The sequence below is a fragment of the Zingiber officinale genome, chromosome 3B (genome assembly GCF_018446385.1).
Source record: "Zingiber officinale cultivar Zhangliang chromosome 3B, Zo_v1.1, whole genome shotgun sequence".
Classification (NCBI taxonomy): Eukaryota; Viridiplantae; Streptophyta; class Magnoliopsida; order Zingiberales; family Zingiberaceae; genus Zingiber; species Zingiber officinale.
This window is the reverse complement of record NC_055991.1, coordinates 103134244-103154082: the sequence shown is the minus strand read 5'-3', so window position 1 is coordinate 103154082 and position 19839 is coordinate 103134244. Positions and strand designations below refer to the sequence as shown.

General features: G+C 35.7%; 1 long non-coding RNA gene across 1 annotated transcript; it reads left to right on the top strand.

The window, feature by feature from the left end:
- The first annotated feature begins 6638 nt into the window (after nt 1–6638).
- Nucleotides 6639–6972, top strand: LOC121968479. The gene is made up of 2 exons (XR_006108170.1): nt 6639–6776; nt 6910–6972. It is a non-coding gene; the product is annotated as an uncharacterized LOC121968479 (long non-coding RNA).
- Nucleotides 6973–19839: the final 12867 nt, after the last annotated feature.

Genomic DNA, 19839 nt, shown 5'->3' with positions numbered 1-19839 from the left:
GGCCGCCGACCGCCGCTGCTGGCCGCCGACGATGGTTGGCGGCCGGCGGTGGCGGCCGGTAGCTACCGCAAGCTCCGGCAGAAGTGCGGCAACCATCAGTAGAGGTCGTAGGACATTTTTGTCATTTTATAATAATACAAATTACATTCCTGATAAAAAATAATAGATACCAAACAAAAGAATGTAATCATCTTTGTAATCAAATATTACATACATTACATTTCCAAACGTAGTAATGTAATCAAGATTACATTACATTACATTATAAATTTGATTACATTACAAGCTAGATTACATTACACCCAACCAAACGTAGCCTAACTCATTAACTCGCCATCCACTAACCACTAACTTCATAATATAAATATTAACTTATTACATTCTCATCCATTAACCACTAACTTTGTAAAGCATCCACATTGGTGGGTATTATGACACAGCAGCTCATAAAAAAAACGTAAGGTTCACATGTCATATATAAATTATATTAACATATTTATTTTCTCATATTCATTTTAATATTAACATTTATTATTTGTGGATCCATTTGTCTACCCATTCATCTTTATTCTTATTTTACATTAAATAAATATAATTCCATTTTTAGTTACTCCATCAATTTAATTTTATTTGATTGGTTTTTAATTTCATTTATAATATTTTTAATAAAAAAACATGGGAGGGTCATGGGTACCCTCCCATCTCATGCTTTGAACCCATGTGGGGTGAGCTAGCCCTACGCCCACCCTCACTCTCACCCATCAAGTGTGCAAAGCACACGATAGATTTCTCTCTCTAACACGTGCATGCACACACCATAGTGAGATTTTTTTTATAAAAAAATTTTGAACGCATTCAATGACGTTGTATTCTGTGGGTCTTATAACACCTACTCATATTAGTTTTAATACCAATTGAGTGTTATAACATCCAACAAATTCTACCAATGTGGAAGCCCTAATACAATTATTAACACACTAACTCCATTATGCAAACATTAACCTCCACTAACGCTTAATCATGGGCACCACTAACACATGACTTAGCAATCCCTCCCTTAAAATGATATTCTACACATAACAATCAATTAATAAAAGTTGACCTTTGGTTGAACTTTATAATCGCAACAACTATTTGTTAGACTTCTTATATGCAAAGTGATCCTGTATGAAACTGGAGGAGATAGCACGCAGGGCAGGTGACGACGCTATTAATCGGAAGAAGACTTTGCACTAGAAAAAAGGTGATGAGCTAGAGAAGGAAAAGGGCTCTGAGTGCCTGACTCCTATATGCGCACACTCAAACAAGCTAATGGAATGTTAGAGCAAAAATCAGGCAAGGGATCCCTAACATCGGCTCTCCAATGCACAAGTCAGTAGGTGACCCAATGAAAAGTGGAGAAGGACTATGATAAAATTGAGTGAGCATAATAGAGAGAAATCTTGTGTTTTGGTAAGTAAAACGGGTAAAACGTACCTCCAACGAAGAGAACCCCCCTTTTATATCACCTCGGATAACCTTGCAATGATAAGATGAAAAGAAATATTTAGTGTTAGAAGATGTCGAATAATGGAAGGTGTACAGTTTGGCATTTGTATAGTTATCCTCCGAGGAATCTTCTATTATATGCATATGAACAATCTCATATAACCTCCGCAATAATGATAGAAGTTGTATAGTCACCTGGCCAATTCGGGGATGATTGGTTGAGAACCAATATTTTTCACACTACTTGCACCATCGTGGATAAAGTCTGCAAGATGATCATCAATAGTGATAGTTGTGAGAACGTAATATCCACTGAGGTTGTCCAGAAATTACAACTAAAGGCATATCGTTATCTTAAACTTTACAAGTTATCCTAGTTAAATAAAAAAAGTGAGGTAATAGTAGACCGATGATGCCTTGTTTCCTTTTCAATTGGTCAATTTTTATTGTGCTTGGTGTGATGTGGTGGTCATGGATGCGTGTTATGTATTATTGGGGAGACATATACCCTTCACATCAAGGGAAAAAAATTGTGTTAGCGCCGCGGTGGGAAGGAACTACTCTAATTCCAGTAGTTAAAAATACTAATTTGTTTTCTATATCCAGGTTTTTAGATGAAGTGGAGCATGGAGTTGTATATGTTTTTGCTACCATGTGATGTGGACGCCGAGGTGGACGCTTTTGTTGGACTCCGCTATAGTTGCAAGCAAATTAGTTACTACCTAATTAGCTACTATTAATAGAAATAAATTAGCTATTACCTAATTAGTAGAAAATAAATAATGACCTAATTTAACTACTGCTTTAGTAGAAATAAATAATGACCTAATTGACTTTTCTATTTTTGATTCATTGTTTCCTTTATGGGTTGGTATTTCTTAAATCGTGTCATGTTTGACTCCTTATATAAGGAGTGTTATTATTAATAAAGAGAGAAAGAAAAATTGAGTAATTTAGATTCTGTTTAGGACAAGTCTTTCCCCCACCCTTCTCTCCTTACTAAAGAAAAAATTATGTAATTGGACTATGTCTAGGATGAGTTTCTCCTCCTCCCTTCTCCATTATGTGTTGCATGAGCAAGTTTGTATTTGGGTCTCGACCTGTGACTCGATCCTACATTTAGGACCATAATAATTTGGTGTCAGAGCCGATTATAAGTGACACAGATCCTATCACATCCAAATTCGATGTCTTCATGGAAAGATTGACCTCGCAACAACAAGTTTTCATGGAGCAAATCACGTTCCATCACCGAGTAGAGGAGCAAATGACCGAGTTATCCCGTACCGTTCAAGAGACAAGACGACAACGAGTGCCCACCACAAACAGCTCTACTAGCATGGAGTGTGGCTATTCTAAAGCCTCGGAGGTCAAACTTGAACAACTAATTAGTGGCACCCTGATTATGCGGTATACGAAGATGGAGTTCTCCACCTATTCTGGAGAAGAGGATTCACTAGCTTGGATTAAAAGGTGTAAAAAAATCTTTGTCAACCAAAGAACCACAGAAACCGATAAGGTTAGCCTTGCTGCTTTCCACTTGGTAGGGGAAGCTCAACTTTGGTTTGATTAGATGGAACAGGAAGAGCCAGATATGACTTGGAAAATTCAAAAACCATTGTCAAATCCGCTTTGGGCCGTTTATGAGCAACAACCCTCTGGGAGAGCTAGCAAATTTGAACCAGACATGCTCGGTAGAAGGCTACTAGTGGCAGTTCCAGTCCCACCTCGCCTGGACCTCGGAGCTCGGACCTCTGACCTCTGACCACAACAACATGTTGTTTGACTTGTTCATTGTAGGGCTAGTCGAAGATCTCTGTATCGACATCAAATTACAAAAGCTTGAAAACCTAGGCAATACAATGAATATGGTCAGAGCATTAGAACAGAAGCAGTGCTTCCATCAAGGCAGGGTGTTGCTCAACACTAGTAGTGGAGACCCTCCTTTAGCGAAGACCAAGACAACGGGGGATATCAGTAATGAGACTCCACCTACTTCATTCTTCAAACGTTTGACTCGTGTCAAGATGGCATAATGGAGAGCCAAGGGCCTTTGTTTTAACTATGATAAGTCTTACTCCACGGGTCACAAGTGTAAATGCATGTTTTGGATTGAAGTGTCTGATGATAACAGGGAAGGTGAGGAAGTGGGGGAAGTGGATTTGAAAGTTCCCGTCATGCTATTAGTGGTGTTATACCCCGCTTTTGAGCTTGAGGACAAGCTCAGCATCGAGGAGGAGAGTGATGATCTGGACGCCGAGGTAGATGCCTTTGTTTGACGCTGCTATAGTTGGAAGCAAATTAGTTACTGCTATAGTAGAAATAAATTAGCTATTGGCTAATTAGTAGAAAATAAATAATGACCTAATTTAACTACTGCTATAGTAGAAACAAATAATGACCTAATTAGTTTTTCTATTTTTGATTCCTTGTTTCCTTTATGAGTTCGTATTTCTTGAATTGTGTCACGTTTGACTCCTTATATAAGGAGTGTTATTATTAATAAAGAGAGAAAGAAAAATTGAGTAATTTGGACTCTGTTTAGGACGAGTCTTTCCCCCTTCCTTCCCCCTTACTCAAGAAAAAATTGAGCAATTGGACTCTGCCTAGGATGAGTCTTTCCTCCTCCCTTCGCCCTTATGTATTGCATGACCAAGTTTGGATCTGGATCTCGACTTGTGACTCGATCCTGCACTCGGGACCATAACACCGTGCTAGAGCGTTGCTCCTGCCATGGGCACTAAGTTATCGACCAAAGTACAGCAGCTGTTAGCAGATTTTAATGAGTTGATGCTAGAATATCTTCCTTCTGGGCTATCGCCTATGCGAGATATCCAGTATCAGATTGACCTTGTTCTGGAGTTGGCTTTGCCTAATCGACCAAATTATCGCTTTAGACTTAAGGAAGTTGAAGAATTGCAACATCAGGTGGTGAAGTTGTTGGAAAAAGGACACATCTGAGAGAGCATGGGCCTTGTACAGTTCGTGCCCTACTAGTGCCGAAGAAGGATGGCTCCTAGCATATGTGTGTTAATAGTAGAGTCATCAACAAGATTACAGTGAAGTACCAATTTCCAATTCCCCGATTGGACGACATGTTGGATCAGCTATTTGGTTCTAAGGTCTTCTAAAAAATTGACCTTAAAAGTGGCTATCACTAGATCAGAATGAGGCCTGGTGATGAATGGAATATGACATTTGAGACACAACATGAGCTATATGAGTGGATGGTGATGCCTTTTGGACTGTCCAATGCACCCATCACCTTCATGAGATTTGTGCATCAGATTTTGCCACCCTTTATGGGAAAGTTTGTGGTGGTATAGGTTGATGATATCCTCGTTTACAGTCTGACATGGGCATCATACTTCAATCATCTCCATGTTGTCTTCGAAAAGCTGAAAACGGAGTGCTTATTTGTAAATAAGAAGTGCTCTTTTTTACTACATCGATAACTTTCCTCAGCTTTATTATGTCTACTGATGGTGTATATGCAGATCAAACAAAGACAGATGCAATATTGGAGTGCCCTCAACTGAGGACCTTGTACAATGCCAAAAGTTTCTATGGCTTGTCTTATTTCTATTGCCGATTCATTAGAACTTGCAGCACTCTGATTATTCCTATCACCGAGTATCTCAAGGGAAGGGCTTTCAATTGGTTTGAAGAAACAGAGGCTAGCTTTCAATTGGTCAAACAGAGAATGACTTAGCATTAGTTGTGACCCTTTATGAGTTTGATAAATTATTCGAGGTCAACTGTGATGCATCCGACATAGGTATAAGTGTTCTGAGTTAATTTAGGCGACCAATTGCTTTCTTTAGCGAGAAGCTCTCCGGATCTAAGAAAAATTATTTTACTTACAACTTGGAGTTCTATGCCATCGTGCAATTCTTAAAGCATTGATGATACTACCTAGTATAGAAGTTCATCTTGTTTATTGATCATGAATCATTAAAGTACATTAATGGTCAACACAAGTTGATCAAGCGACATGTCAAGTGGGTGACTTACTTACAAGAGTTCACCTTTATGCTTAAGGCACTAAGTCAGAAGTCTGAACCGTGTCGTAGATGTCCTGAGTTGGCGTTCTTTTTTACTCACCGCCATGAGTACCAACATTGCAGGCTTTGAAGTTTTCCCAATATATATGCAATTGACCCATCATTTGGAAGGATTTTCCAAGAGGTACATGATGGTCACTAATATTATATTTTGTATAATGCCATTGTGCAATTCTATGCCATTGCCATAGAGAGTATTGACGATCTAGCAAACATGTTTATAAATTTTTAGTGGCTGAAAATTGAAATACATTTTGTTCCTCGAAATTTTCTTTTTATTCAATATAAAATTTCAAAAACATTTTCCCCCTAAGTGGAGCTTAGTTTTAAAGCTAATATTAGTTTTTTTTTTTTTTTTGATATTTTTCCTTCAAACATTATATTTAGTGATATTTGAGAAGGGAAGTAGGTCTATCTCATGTGTTTAGGTGGATATTGATTTTAGTTATTGAATGAAGTTAGTACTGGTCATATTAAGATTCTAGAATTTTGTATTTTTTATTCAAATATTTCATGAAACAAATTATTATACTTTAAGTTATTTGTTTCTTGACATCATGTCAAATAATGGTACATATGTTTTTTTATAGTTTAACTGAAAGAATAATTGTTTAAAATTCATCTGCGTGCAGGATTTGCAAATTTCAAGTTCCAAGAATGCAACGGAATCAAATATAGGGAAGAACATCTCTATAGCAGAGAAACAAATATTCCTTGTTAATACAATATGTGAATTTCTTATTTTTCTTTTGATAATAGTTATGAAGGAATAAGTTCCAATTAAAAGCTTTGTACAAATTGGTTCACAAGTAATCAAAAACTTGAAATAAGGAATTGTCCTTACCAATAATGATATGGATAATGAAATATCCATTCTTTAAGTACTGTTTATCAACGTAATTCTTACAGTATAACATCTCCAAGGGTGATTTTCTGTTTAAAGTTTGAGCAATTAAAATCGGAGTATGTTTGTTCCATGGGGAGCTATAGTTATCTGTTTATTCTAATATATTGGCAAAAATGTTTAATTTCTCCAGCATATCGTGTGTCACATATACTTTATTGGTTATTCTTTCCTAGCTTCTGACCCTTGAAGAATCCAAAGAAGCTGTATATGGTACCCTTGATGCCTGGGTGGCATGGGAGAATAGCTTTCCATTGGTTTCACTCAAAAAAGCTATTCTTGTTCTTGAAAAGGAGGAACAGTGGCATAGAGTTGTGCAGGTATTTCTATTGAAGTACTCAAATGTTTTTAATTGAAGTCTTGTTATTATTGTACTATTTTAGCATTTTTTATTATTGTACATTCCCTTTTCAGCTTGTAGTATTGAATTAGATCAACTATGATCTTCTTTAGGTGATAAAGTGGATTTTGAGCAAAGGTCAAGGAACAACAATGGGTACATATGAGCAACTAATTCGTGCATTAGAAAAAGACAACAGGGCTGAGGAAGCTCACAGAATTTGGATGAAGAAAATCAGCCATGATTTGCATTCAGTTCCTTGGCGGTTTTGTGATCTTATGATTTCAATTTATTATCGTAATAACATGCTAGAAAGGCTTGTAAAGGTACACTTTCTTGACATATGCCCATTGACAAATAGGTATTTACACAGTATTTAAATTGTTTTCAAGACTTTATTCAGGAGGTTGTATAATCTGAACATAATTTCCTTTTGATGTTTTGAGTTGATTATGGAGTCAAATAATTCCAGAAATTCACATTTCCTCTTTATGCTATTCCAACTTTGCAGCTCTTCTAGTCACTTGAGTCATTTGGCAAGAAATATCCAACTAAGTCAATTGTCAGGAAGGTAGCAGATGCATATATAGTCCTTGATTTATTGGAGGAGAAGAATAAGCTACTGGAGAAGTATAATAAATTATTCCGTGAGGAGTCTGATCAAACTTCCCGAAGCTTTCGAAAATCCAAAAGAACCAAGGGAAAGGATGATAAGAGAACAGGTATGCTGCAACTTTTGATTTTGTTCTCAGCAACCAAACTTCTAAGTTTAATAATCTTAATTATTACAGTTGGTTAGGTTAGAAACCAAAAATGGAAAAGTTGTTTAAAACATGTCTGTATTCTACATATTTTCACAAGTTGCAGCTTGTGAACTCCTTAGCCTGGTTGCAAAAGTTCCATTTCACAAAACGAGTATAAGTGGTGTGTATGAATTATATATAGTTTCTTAGTGTTTAATTAAAGTTTCATGATGCAAGATACCATTCACCACAAAGCGACTGCCCGTTTGGATAATGTGCTCTCACATATAAGCATATATCCTCCGTTGGAACAGAAGTAATGCGAGTCTAGAGAATCGTGCTTACGTTCTCAGTGTGTTTTACAATAGAATGTGTTCTTGCATTCACATCTCACCGTAAGGAATCTGCATAGAACACATAGTATGACTATTTTTAGTTATATTTACTAATCAATATGAACCTTTAAATCAATGCAGCATACGTTTCTCTCTAGATTTTACTAAGGCTTTGTTAGATAGTGAACCTGCTGGAACTTTATGTAGGGGATCAGTGGCCGGCTAGAAGGGGGGTTGGATAGCTAGATTATCTCCAATTTTGATTCTTCTCTACAAGGTTAGTTACGCAAGCGGAATACGAAAACTAAAGCAATGAAAATAAACAAGTAAGAGCAAACGCTAAAACAAATCCTTTACGTGGTTCGGAGATTGCTTGCTCCTACTCCACGGCTTGTCCTTGAGGTGGACGAACCCTTGATCCTTCGATGGATCAATCCTCGGCAATCTCTGGCTAGCTCTTACTCCTTCTCGGTGGAGTACAACCTCTCACAAAGCTCTCTTCCTCTTACAAGATAAAGACTTAGATTATGAGGAAGAGAATGACTTGAAAGCTTTGGACAATTGCTAAGGAGTTATTCAACAAACATGAGTAACCTCTTTCAAGCCCCAAAGCTTCCTATAAATAAGAGGAGAGAGTTGATCATCATATCAACTCATCTCGGCACCAGTCGACTGGCAAAACCATCAATCGACTGGTGCTACTGTTGGAGGTAGCCAACGGCTACTTTGCAGCACCAATGGTCATTTACCAGTCGACTGCTAAAACTAGCAGTCGACTGGTAGTTGTTTGCTGAGCGAACAGAATACTTTTGTTCGCTGTCAGTCGACTGCGCAGTCGACTACGACTGCGCAGTCGACTGCTAAGACTGCACATACACACTTATCCTCTTCGGAGTCGCCCTTGAAGTCCTCTTCCTCGGCCTTCGTCCCTTAGATGCACCCGAGCCCGTGGCTCCTCTCCGTGCCATCCTTCACGTTTCCTTGAAGTCCACTTCCGTCGGCTCCACTCCGTTGCTCCTCGTCCGGCGGTCCCTCGGATGCCTTCCACACCATCCTTCACCGACTCAAGGATCCGAGCCCTAGGATGAGCTTCCCAAGCTTAGTTGCACCAAGCTTCTCATGTGTGTTTCACCAAGTCCTGCAAGACTCAAACACACATATCAAACACATATGAAAGCCTAACTTAAACTCTTTGACACACATATCAAAACCATGATCGTACCGATCAAACTTGGGTCGATTGCACCAACAATCTCCCCTTTTTTAATGTGTGGCAATATGTTTAAGTTAGACATAAATAATAACATTGAAAATTAAAAGCAATATGTAAACATGAAAGATTATACCCAAGCTCCCCCATAACACCTTAGCATTTGCTCTTCAACCTTAATTTTCAAGTTTGACACACAATTAGGTTTCTAACTTAAACCTTCCCATTTCTCCCCCTTTGACACCATCAAAAGTTGTACCAAACATGTACACATACCAAGGTATCAATGTGGACTTAACATGACCCAAAACCAGCTCTTGAAGATGCTGAAAAATAGATACCAGTTGACTGCTAACTGTCGCAGTCGACTGACACATTACTGATATGAATTTTAGCCTTCCGAAGCCAACTTCAGAAATGCATAAAAAATTCTAGAAAATTCAAAAAAACATGAAATTTGAAGACATATTTCTTTTAAGGTGATATATTTAGGAAAAATATGTTTTCATAAAAATTCATCATATTTTTGAAGTTTTGATAAAAACTTAAATACCTTGAAAATCACTCAAGTTTGTATCAAATTAAACCCTAGTTTTGAATTCATATGTTTCAAAAATAACTATTCACTGTAAATAAACCATAAAATTATTTTCAAAACATTTGAAATGTCCAACTATGATCTATGGGCAAGATGTCCATTAATTAAACATTTACTTTTCCTATAGTTGGCCTATGATCACTAAAAATTGATACATTTCATAACTCATCAAAATGTCATAAACATATGTGAATTATTTGTATCATCCTAATATCTCACATTTATGGTTAGAAAATAATGCGAATCATTGTGAGATAAAGGTAACCTCTACTTAGCCCTTTTGATCATGAATTTCTATCAAGGCTAAGTGCTCCCCCTTAAGATCTCAAGTCAACCATTTTCAAGGATTTGAATTATGATTTCCATGGTTGACTTGACCTAAAATCCTCTAACCCTTGAGGATTGATTTTGGCACCCAATAGAAATTCTTTCTAATTGGGTTAACCAAATATTTCTTGTGGATCCATTTTCTATCTATGGTCTTGGTTTTTGATTGCCCCTAGCAAGTAGACAATGGTAGGTCTTTTCATTATTGGATTCATTATATCCTAACCCATTTTTCTTAAAACTTGCCCTTTGGCTCCCAATTATCATGTTTAGGGTTTTGGATCCAATTTCAAATTTTCTAAGGGCATTTGTAAGGTATTCTACCTTTTCCCTTAAAGCCTTATTTTCTTCTTCTAAACATGAATCATTTGAATTAGTAGAAGAAGCATGCATATCATCATCCCTAATAGACATGGATTCTAATTTTTCTTTAAGCATGCAAATGTCATTTTTCAAGGTTTTATTTGTCTTTTTTGCCTTGAACAAATCATCATTTGTACTTTTAATGATCTTAATTAAAACATGAGGAGGAAGATTGTATACCTCACTTACCGAGACGTCCGAATCCGAAGTTTGCCCTCCCCCTTCACTTGAGCTCCCTTCTTCATCTTCACTTGAGCTCCTTCCTTCTTCTTGTTCGGATAAGGTGGAGGCTACATCATCAATTCCCATTAGAGCAAAATGGGAAACATGGTGCTCTTCTTCCTCCGATGACGATGGATCATCCCATGTTGCTTTTAGGTTTTTGACTTTCTTCCCTTTTTCTTTTGACTTCTTCTTCTCTTCCTTCTTCTTTAAGAGGGGGCATTCATCTCTTATGTGTCCTTCTCATTGACAATTGTAGCAAATGACCCTCCTTGTTCTACTTTTGCTTCTTGAGTTTTTCTTGATATGAGATTTGTTAGTTGAAAACCTTTTAAATACTCTTCTCATTTTTCTTACCATATATGCCTCTTGATCGCTATCCATTGAAGCGCTTGATTATTCGGAGTCGGAGGATGGTGGAGATGAAGATTTCTTCTTCTTTCCCTTTCCCTTGTTTGCCACAAGGGCTAGTCCTCTTGATCTATGAGCTTCTCCATCTAATCCTTCAACTCTTGTTTCGTGAAGCTCCATTGTTGAGAAGAGTTCATCTAGAGAGGATTTCTCTAGGTCCTTTGATATGTAGTATGAATCTACAATGGAGCTCCAAGTTGTGGTTCTTGGGAAAGCATTTAGGGCTTTCATCATCATGTCTCGATTTGAAAGTGTCTCACCTACACTTGTTAGTCCATTAATAATTTCCTTAATTCTAGAATGTAAAATTGATACCTTTTCTCCTTTCTCAAGCTTGATATTGTTGAGTTGAGTTCGAAGGAGGTCTCTTTTTGCCAATTTTGCTTTCGATGTCCCTTCATGAAGCTCCAATAGCTTTTCCCACAAGTCTTTGGCACTTGTATAGTTTCCAATTCTTGTTACTTCTTGTTGTGGAAGAACATGTAGTAGGTGATGCATTGCCTTGAAATTTGCTAGATGCTCTTCTTTTTACCTTTTGGTCCATCTTGTTATGTCGATTGTCTCATTGCGTTCATCCTTGGGCTCTTCAAATTCACTTTTCATGATTAGCATAATGTCAAAATCGGTATTGAAAAATATCTCTATTTTCTTCTTCCACTAAGAGAAGTCTCCTTCGAATTTAGGTGGATGAATATTTGAGCCGGTCATTTTAATGAAGTGCTCTTCTTGGCGATTAGTCCGTTGAAGAGCGTCCTTGCTCTGATACTATTTGTAGGGGATCGGTGGCCGGTTAGAAGGGGAGTTGGATAGCTAGGTCACCCCCAATTTTGATTCTTCTCTACAAGATTCGTTACGCAAGCGGAATACGAAAACTAAAGCAATGAAAATAAACAAGTAAGAGCAAACACTAACACAAATCCTTTACATGGTTCGGAGATTGCTTGCTCCTACTCCATGGCGTGTCCTTAAGGTGGATGAACCCTTGATCCTTCGATAGATCAATCCTCGGCAATCTCCGGCTAGCTTTTACTCCTTCTCGGTGGAGTATAACCTCTCACAAAGCTCTCTTCCTCTTACAAGATAAAGACTTAGATTAGGAGGAAGAGAATGACTTGGAAGCTTTGGACAATTGCTAAGGAGTTATTTAACAAGCATGAGTAACCTCTTTCAAGCCCCAAAGCTTCCTATAAATAAGAGGAGAGAGTTGATCATCATATCAACTCATCTCGGCACCAGTCGACTGGCAAAACCATCAGTCGACTGGTGCTACTGTTGGAGGTAGCCAACGGCTACTTTGCAGCACCAACGGTCTACCAACGGTCATTTACCAGTCGACTGCTAAAACTAGCAGTCGACTGGTAGTTGTTTGCTGAGCGAACAGAATACTTTTGTTCGCTGTCAGTCGACTGCGCAGTCGACTGCTAAGACTGCACATACACACTTATCCTCTTCGGAGTCGCCCTTGAAGTCCTCTTCCTCGGCCTTCGTCCCTTAGATGCACCCGAGCCCGTGGCTCCTCTCCGTGCCATCCTTCACGTTTCCTTGAAGTCCACTTCCGTCGGCTCCACTCCGTTGCTCCTCGTCCGGCGGTCCCTCGGATGCCTTCCACACCATCCTTCACCGACTCAAGGATCCGAGCCCTAGGATGAGCTTCCCAAGCTTAGTTGCACCAAGCTTCTCATGTGTGTTTCACCAAGTCCTGCAAGACTCAAACACACATATCAAACACATATGAAAGCCTAACTTAAACTCTTTGACACACATATCAAAACCATGATCGTACCGATCAAACTTGGGTCGATTGCACCAACACTTTGATCCTACCTCAAACCTTGATGTTGGGTGGTGGATTAGAGCAGATTAAGGTGATAGAGTCATTGGTTCTATGGTCAAAGTTAGGTTGAATTTGCTTGAATTGGATTAAGTTTGGTTCATTTAGGTGGAGCTTGGCAACACAATCAATTTTGCCAAGCTCATGCGACTTGTTTGAGGTGGACTAGGCTAAATTCCCAGGTTTCATGATGGATTTCTTATGAGATGGTGTGAGTCAGAGTGGTGCTCGAGGGTGATGTTGACTTCAAGGAAATTAACGTGGCATGAGTGTGTATATTGGCCAAAGTGAGATTTAAGATGTCACAGGTGGGGAAGATTTGTCATATGTTACTGAGGTGGACTAAGCCAAATTCCTAGGTTTCATGATTGATTTCTTATGAGATGGTGTGAGTCAGAGTGGTGCTTGAGGGCAAAGTTGACTTCAAGGAAATTGGAGGGTTTGGCATGGCATGAGTGTGTTTGTATTGACCAAAGTGAGATTTAAGATGTCAGAGGTGGGGAAGATTTGTCATATGTTACTCAGATGCGACTTGTTTGAGGTGGACTAGGCCAAATTCCCAGGTTTGACAATGGATATCTTATGAGATGGTGTGAGTCAGAGTGGTGCTCGAGGGTGAAGTTGACTTAAAGGAAATTGGTGGGTTTGACGTGGCATGAGTGTGTGTGTATTGGCCAAAGTGAGATTTAAGATGTTAGAGGTGGAGAAGATTTGTTATATATTACTTAGCTGGTAAAGCAATAAAGGTTGTAATGGAGGCAATAGATACGATGATTAATAGAAGAATTAGTATTTTGTGTGTACAAGAGACAAAATGAGTAGGTGAGAAGGCAAAGATGATAAAAAGTTAGATTTTAAGTTATGATAAACAGGAAAGAGTTAACAAGAAATGAAGTGAATATTTTTGTAGATAGTTCATTGAAGGATGTAGTTGTAGAAATAGTTAAAAAGGGAGATAGAATTATAACTCTTAAGATAGTAGTGACGAAAAAAAACTATGAATGGAATTAACATATATGCACCTTAAGTAAGATTAGATGAAGGTACCAAATCAAGGTTTTTGGATGACCTAGATGAAGTATTACAAAACATTCTACCAAATGAATGATTTTAATATGCAATGATCTAAATGAGTATGCCGGAGTGAAAAATGAGGAATATGAAAAGGTGCATGGGATTATGAGTTTGGAACAAGAAATGACAAGGGGAAAACTATATTGAATTTTGAAATAGCATATGACCTTATACTAATTAATATATTTTTTAAGAAAAGAGAAGAATACTTTATTACATTCAAAAGTGAAAATAATAAGTCATAACTTGACTTTTTTATGATTATGAAGAGAGATAGAAAGATTTATAAAAATTAATATCAATTGAAGGAAAATATACACGACTCCTAGAATTAAGTGGTTGAAGTTAAAGGATAGTAAGCAAAACATATTTAAGATAGAAATGCAAGTATTAGTTGAAATATACGATGACTCTTATACATCATAAGATAAGATGATATCAAAATTGAAAATAGTAGCAAGAGTGTGCTCAGTGAGTCAAAAGGGCATGCACCACCAAATAAAGAATCTTGGTGGTAAAATGAGAAAGTGCAGGAGAAAGTGATGGAAAAATGAATAGTCTATAAAAAATTATATATTTATGAGACCGAGAAAAACTTTAAAAAATAAACAATAGCCAAGAAAGAGGCTAAGAAAGCAAGGAATGAACTTTTGACTGATTATATCAAAAATTGGATATTAAAGAAGGGGTAAGAGACATTTATAGAATAACTAAAGTGAGAGAGAGTAAGACGAGATTTTATCCAAATAAGATGTATTAAAGATGAATGGAATAAAGTACTAGTAAATGATGGAGAAATAAAATAGCGGTGGAAGAGATATTTTTATCAACTTTTTAATAAAGTTTAGGTGACCAACTTAACTTAGGTAATTTAAGTGGGTCAAATGAGTATAGAAATTTAAATTTTTATCATAGAATTCAAACTTCAAAAGTAGAACAAGATTTAAATGAGATGAAAAATGAAAAATTCATTGGACTAGATGATATTCTGATAGAGGTATGAAAGTGCCTAGGGAAACAAGGTATTGAATGACTTATAAAATTAATTAACATGATATTGAAAATGAAAATAATGTCTAATCAAGGAGGGCAAATACTCTAGTTCCCTTATATAAGAACAAGGGAGATGTACAAAATTATGCAAACTATAGGGGTATTAAACTAATGAGTCATACCATGAAACTTTGAGAAAGAGTAATAGAAAAAAAGATTAAGGAAGGAGATCACGATAACTGAAAATTAATTTGAGTTAATGTCTGGAAGGTCGACAATAGAAGTTATACATCTGCTCAGACTACAAATTGAAAAGTATGGAGAGGAGAAGCAAGATATACAAATTGGCATTCATTGACTTAAAAAAACTTATTATAAAAGAGAAATTATACAGAGAATTCTAGAAAAGAAAGGTGTTAGCGTAGCATATATTTAACTAATTAAGGATATGTATAAGGATGTAACGACCAGAGTGAAGACTTCAGACGGATTAACTGAAGTATTTTTAATAAAAATAGGGTTATATCAAGGATAAACTTAAGTCTTTATTTTTTTTTACACAAATCATGCACGAATTGACACATTCAAAATAAGTGCATGTTGTTTGTAGATGATATTATTTTGGTAGATGAGACACGTTATGATGATTGGTCATGATCGGTCCCAAGCCCGGATAAAGGAGGAGGGCTGAGTTAGGTTGCCAACCAACGTTAAAACTATGACAAATATTCAATGAATGAATCCATTAAACTATTGTGCTAATGCTAGGTTGTTCCCCGGAAGGAACACGTTGCAGTGTCCGACTGTAGCACCTCTGCAAAGACTGCTATATCTCTAGAAATCGGGTGTAGTGCGAAATATGCAAGAGTTCACGTTACAGGGTTCGACTGTAACGTATCAACAAGGACCGCTACATCTCCATAAGAACTTGGTAGTAGTGTTAAATAGGTAAGAGTTCTCACACCATAGGTTGGATAAGAACAAATATGATAGGAAACCTAATAACTTGAGATTTGGAATATGGAACATAAGAACTCTCATTAGTAAATCAATGGAGGTAGTAGATAGGATGATTAGGATAAGAATTAGTATTTTGTATGTATAAAAGATAAAATGGGTAGACAAGAAGGCAAAGATGATAGAGAACTCAGGTTTTAAGTTATGGTACACTAAAAAGATTAAAGCAAGAAATGGAGTGGATATTATTGTAGATAGTTCGTTAAAGGATGAAGTTGTAAGAGTAGTTAGAAAAGAGGATAGAATTATATCCCTTAATATAATAGTAACGAAAGAAACTATGAACATAATTAGCATATATGAACCGTAAGTAGGATTAGATGAAGCTCTAAATCAAGGTTTGAGATGACTTAGATGAAATATTAAAAAATATTTCATAAAATGAAATGATTTTAATAGGAGGTGATCTAAATGGGCATGTCAGAGTGAAAAATGAGGAATATGAGAGAGTACATGGGAGTTATAGGTTTGGAACAAGAAATGAGGAAGGGAAAACTATATTAGTATGTGATAGCATATGATCTTATATTAGCTAATACATTTTTTAAGAAAAAAGAAGAACACTTAGTGGGGTGTATTCAATTAAGAGATTGAATGACTTTCATTATTTTTTTTAATGATAGATTTTTATTAACTTTTATAGAATCTCACATAGTTGTGAAAAGAAATACATGGAGTTCTATAGACTTTTTTATAAGTTTTTTACAAATATTTGTAAACTTCATGAAAATTTGTAGATTTATAGGAAAGAAAAATTCTATAAGTTTCGTTATTACCGATATGATAAACATTGCTCCACATTCGAACTTATCTTTTTCCTATTATTGAATATATTTATTGTTTTCTGGGCATGTGTTTTCCTTGTAGGAATTGCTCCTGATTTATCTTATTGCAATGTGTGTTTGGTTGGTTAGAATAGTTATTCTAGTCCTTATGAATTCTTATGGAATAGGAGCTCCATGTTTGATTATGAACATGAACTTGGAATATCAAATTCTTATATTCCTTATTTTATTCTAAGGAATTTTTATTCCTCTGCTATATTTACTGCATTAAATACTCCGAAAAAATACATATTCCATGTGTGATATAGGCCGTAGTAGGATTAGACAGGTTGCATAAATAGGTTGGATTGGATGAGTCAAGCAAATTAGATCTAGTAGGAAGTGCTGGTAGTACTGCAATTAGCCTTGCCACAATTGCTCCAATATATGAATGTAGATGTCATGTTGTCATTCTTGATGACGTTGCGATTGAAAAGGTAGAAGTTGTTTTATGTTTTTGTACTCTTGTATTTTACGAGTAGAAAGAAGTGTTCCTTTGTAGTAATTTAAGAAAAAAATAGAATATATTATAGAGCTTATGGATTATTGGGTCGGCTGGTATATGTGGTGGGTTGATGGAGAACGAATGATTAAATTGGTCCTTTAAGATCAAAGAAATAATCAAAATCAAGGAGCGGGAAGAGAAAGAACTTATTCGTAAAAAATTAAGGCGATTAGAAATCTATAGAAATCTCAAGGGTGAAGAGAAGATTTTTTTAATTTTTTTTTAAGTTGTACCAAGTGTTTTGGAGAGCTCTTATTGGTTAAAATTTGTATCCAAGGAATTCTAAAGGAATCCATGAAAATCTATTGAAACTTTGGATACCAAAAGATTTTCATAGAGTTTTAAAAAGTCAAATTTGAATACTACATGACTTTTTAAAACTCTATAAAAATCTGATTTGGATACCACTAGATTTCTATAAAGTTTATAAAAGTCTAGAATATCTAGACTTTTAAAATCTACAAAAATCATTCAAAGTAATTAAAAGTCTAACATTGAATACATCTCCCTTAGTCATATTCAAAAGTGGGAATAATAAATCGTAAATTGACTTTCTTATGGTTAGGAAGAAGGATAGAAAAGATTTGTAAAGATTGCAAAGTCATTCCTAGAGAAAGCTTAACTACCCAATATAGATTAGTAGTGTTGGATATACGTCTCAAACATAGTATCAATACAAAGAAAGTATGTACGAGTTCTAGAATTAAGTGATGGAAGTTAAAGGATGGGAGACAAAATATATTTAAGGAGAAGGTAGAAGCATTAGGTGAAATATACGATGACTCTAATATAACATGGGATAAGATGGTATCAAAATTGAATATAATAGCTAAGAGTGTACTCGGTAGGACATACACCACTAAGTAAGGAATCTTGATGGTGGAATGAGAAAGTACAAGAGAAAGTGAAGGAAAAACTAATAGCTTATAAGGAATTATATATTTGTAAGAACGAGGAAATTTTAAAAAATATTCAATATCCCATAAAGAAGCTAAGAAAGTAGTTAGTGAAGTAAAGAATGAAACTTTTGAACGATTATATCAAAAATTGGATACAAAAGAAGGGAAATAGATAAAGTGAGAGAAAGGAAAATAAAAGATTTTATCCAAATAAAATGTATTAAAGATGAACGTAATAGGGTATTAGTAAACGATGAAGAAATAAAAGTGATAAAAGAGGTATTTTCATCAACTTTTTAGTGAAGGTTTAGGTGACCAACTCAACTTAGGTAATTTAAGTAGGTTAAATGAGCATAGAAATTTTAATTTTTATCATAGAATTTAAACTTCAGAAGTAGAACAAACTTTAAATGGGATATACAATGGAAAAGCGATGTTGTACCAGATGATATTTCGATAGAGGTAATGCTTGAAATATACGATAACTCTAATATAACATGGGATAAGATGGTATCAAAATTGAAAATAGTAGCTAAGAGTGTACTCGGTGAGTCATAGGGACATGCACCACTAAGTAAGGAATCTTGGTGGTGGAATAAGAAAGTACAAGAGAAAGTGAAGGAAAACGAATAGTTTATAAGAAATTATATATTTGTAAGAACGAGGAAATTTAAAAAAATATACAATCGCCTAGAAAGAAGTTAAGAAAGTAGTGAGTGAAGCAAAGAATAAAACTTTTGAACGATTATATCAAAAATTGGACACAAAAGAAGGGGAAAGAGACATTTATATAATAGCTAAAGTGAGAGAAAGAAAAATAAGGGATCTTATCCAAATAAAATGTATTAATGATGAACATAATAGGGTATTAGTAAATGATGGAGAAATAAAAGTTGTGGAAGAGGTATTTTCATCAACTTTTAAGTAAAGGTTTAGGTGAACAACTTAACTTAGGTAATTTAAGTAGGTTAAATTAGCATAGAAGTTTTAATTTTTATCGTAGAATTCAAACTTAAGTAGAACAACTTTAAATGGGATGCACAATGGAAAAGTCGTGGTACCAGATGATATTCCGATAGAGGTATAGAAGTTTTAGGGAAACAAGGTATTGAAGGGTTTACAAAATTATTTAATATGATATTGAAAATAAAAAAAAAATACCTGATCAATGGAGGATAGGTACTCGAATTCCCTTATATAAGAACAAGGGAGACGTACAAAATTATGCAAACTATAGGGGTATTAAACTAATGAGTCATACCATGAAACTTTGGATTAAAGTAATAGAAAAAAGATTAAGGAAGGAGACCAAAAATCAATTTGGGTTCATTCTTGGAAGGTTGACAATAAAAGCTATACATATTCTTAGATAATTAATTGGAAAATATCTGGAGTAGAAATAATATCTATATATGGTATTTATTGTCTTGGAAAAAACTTATGATAGAGTCCCAAGAGAAATTATATGGAGAATTCTAGAAAAGAGAGATGCTAGCGTAACATATATTGAACTACTTAAGGATATGTATGAGGATGTAATAACCAAAGTAAAGATTTTAAGCTGAGTAACTGAAGTATTTTCAATAAAGATAGGGTTACATCAAGGATTAACTCTAAGTCTCTATCTTTTTATACTAATTCTGGACGAATTTACTGTGCACATGTGCATGTTATTTGCAGATGATATTATT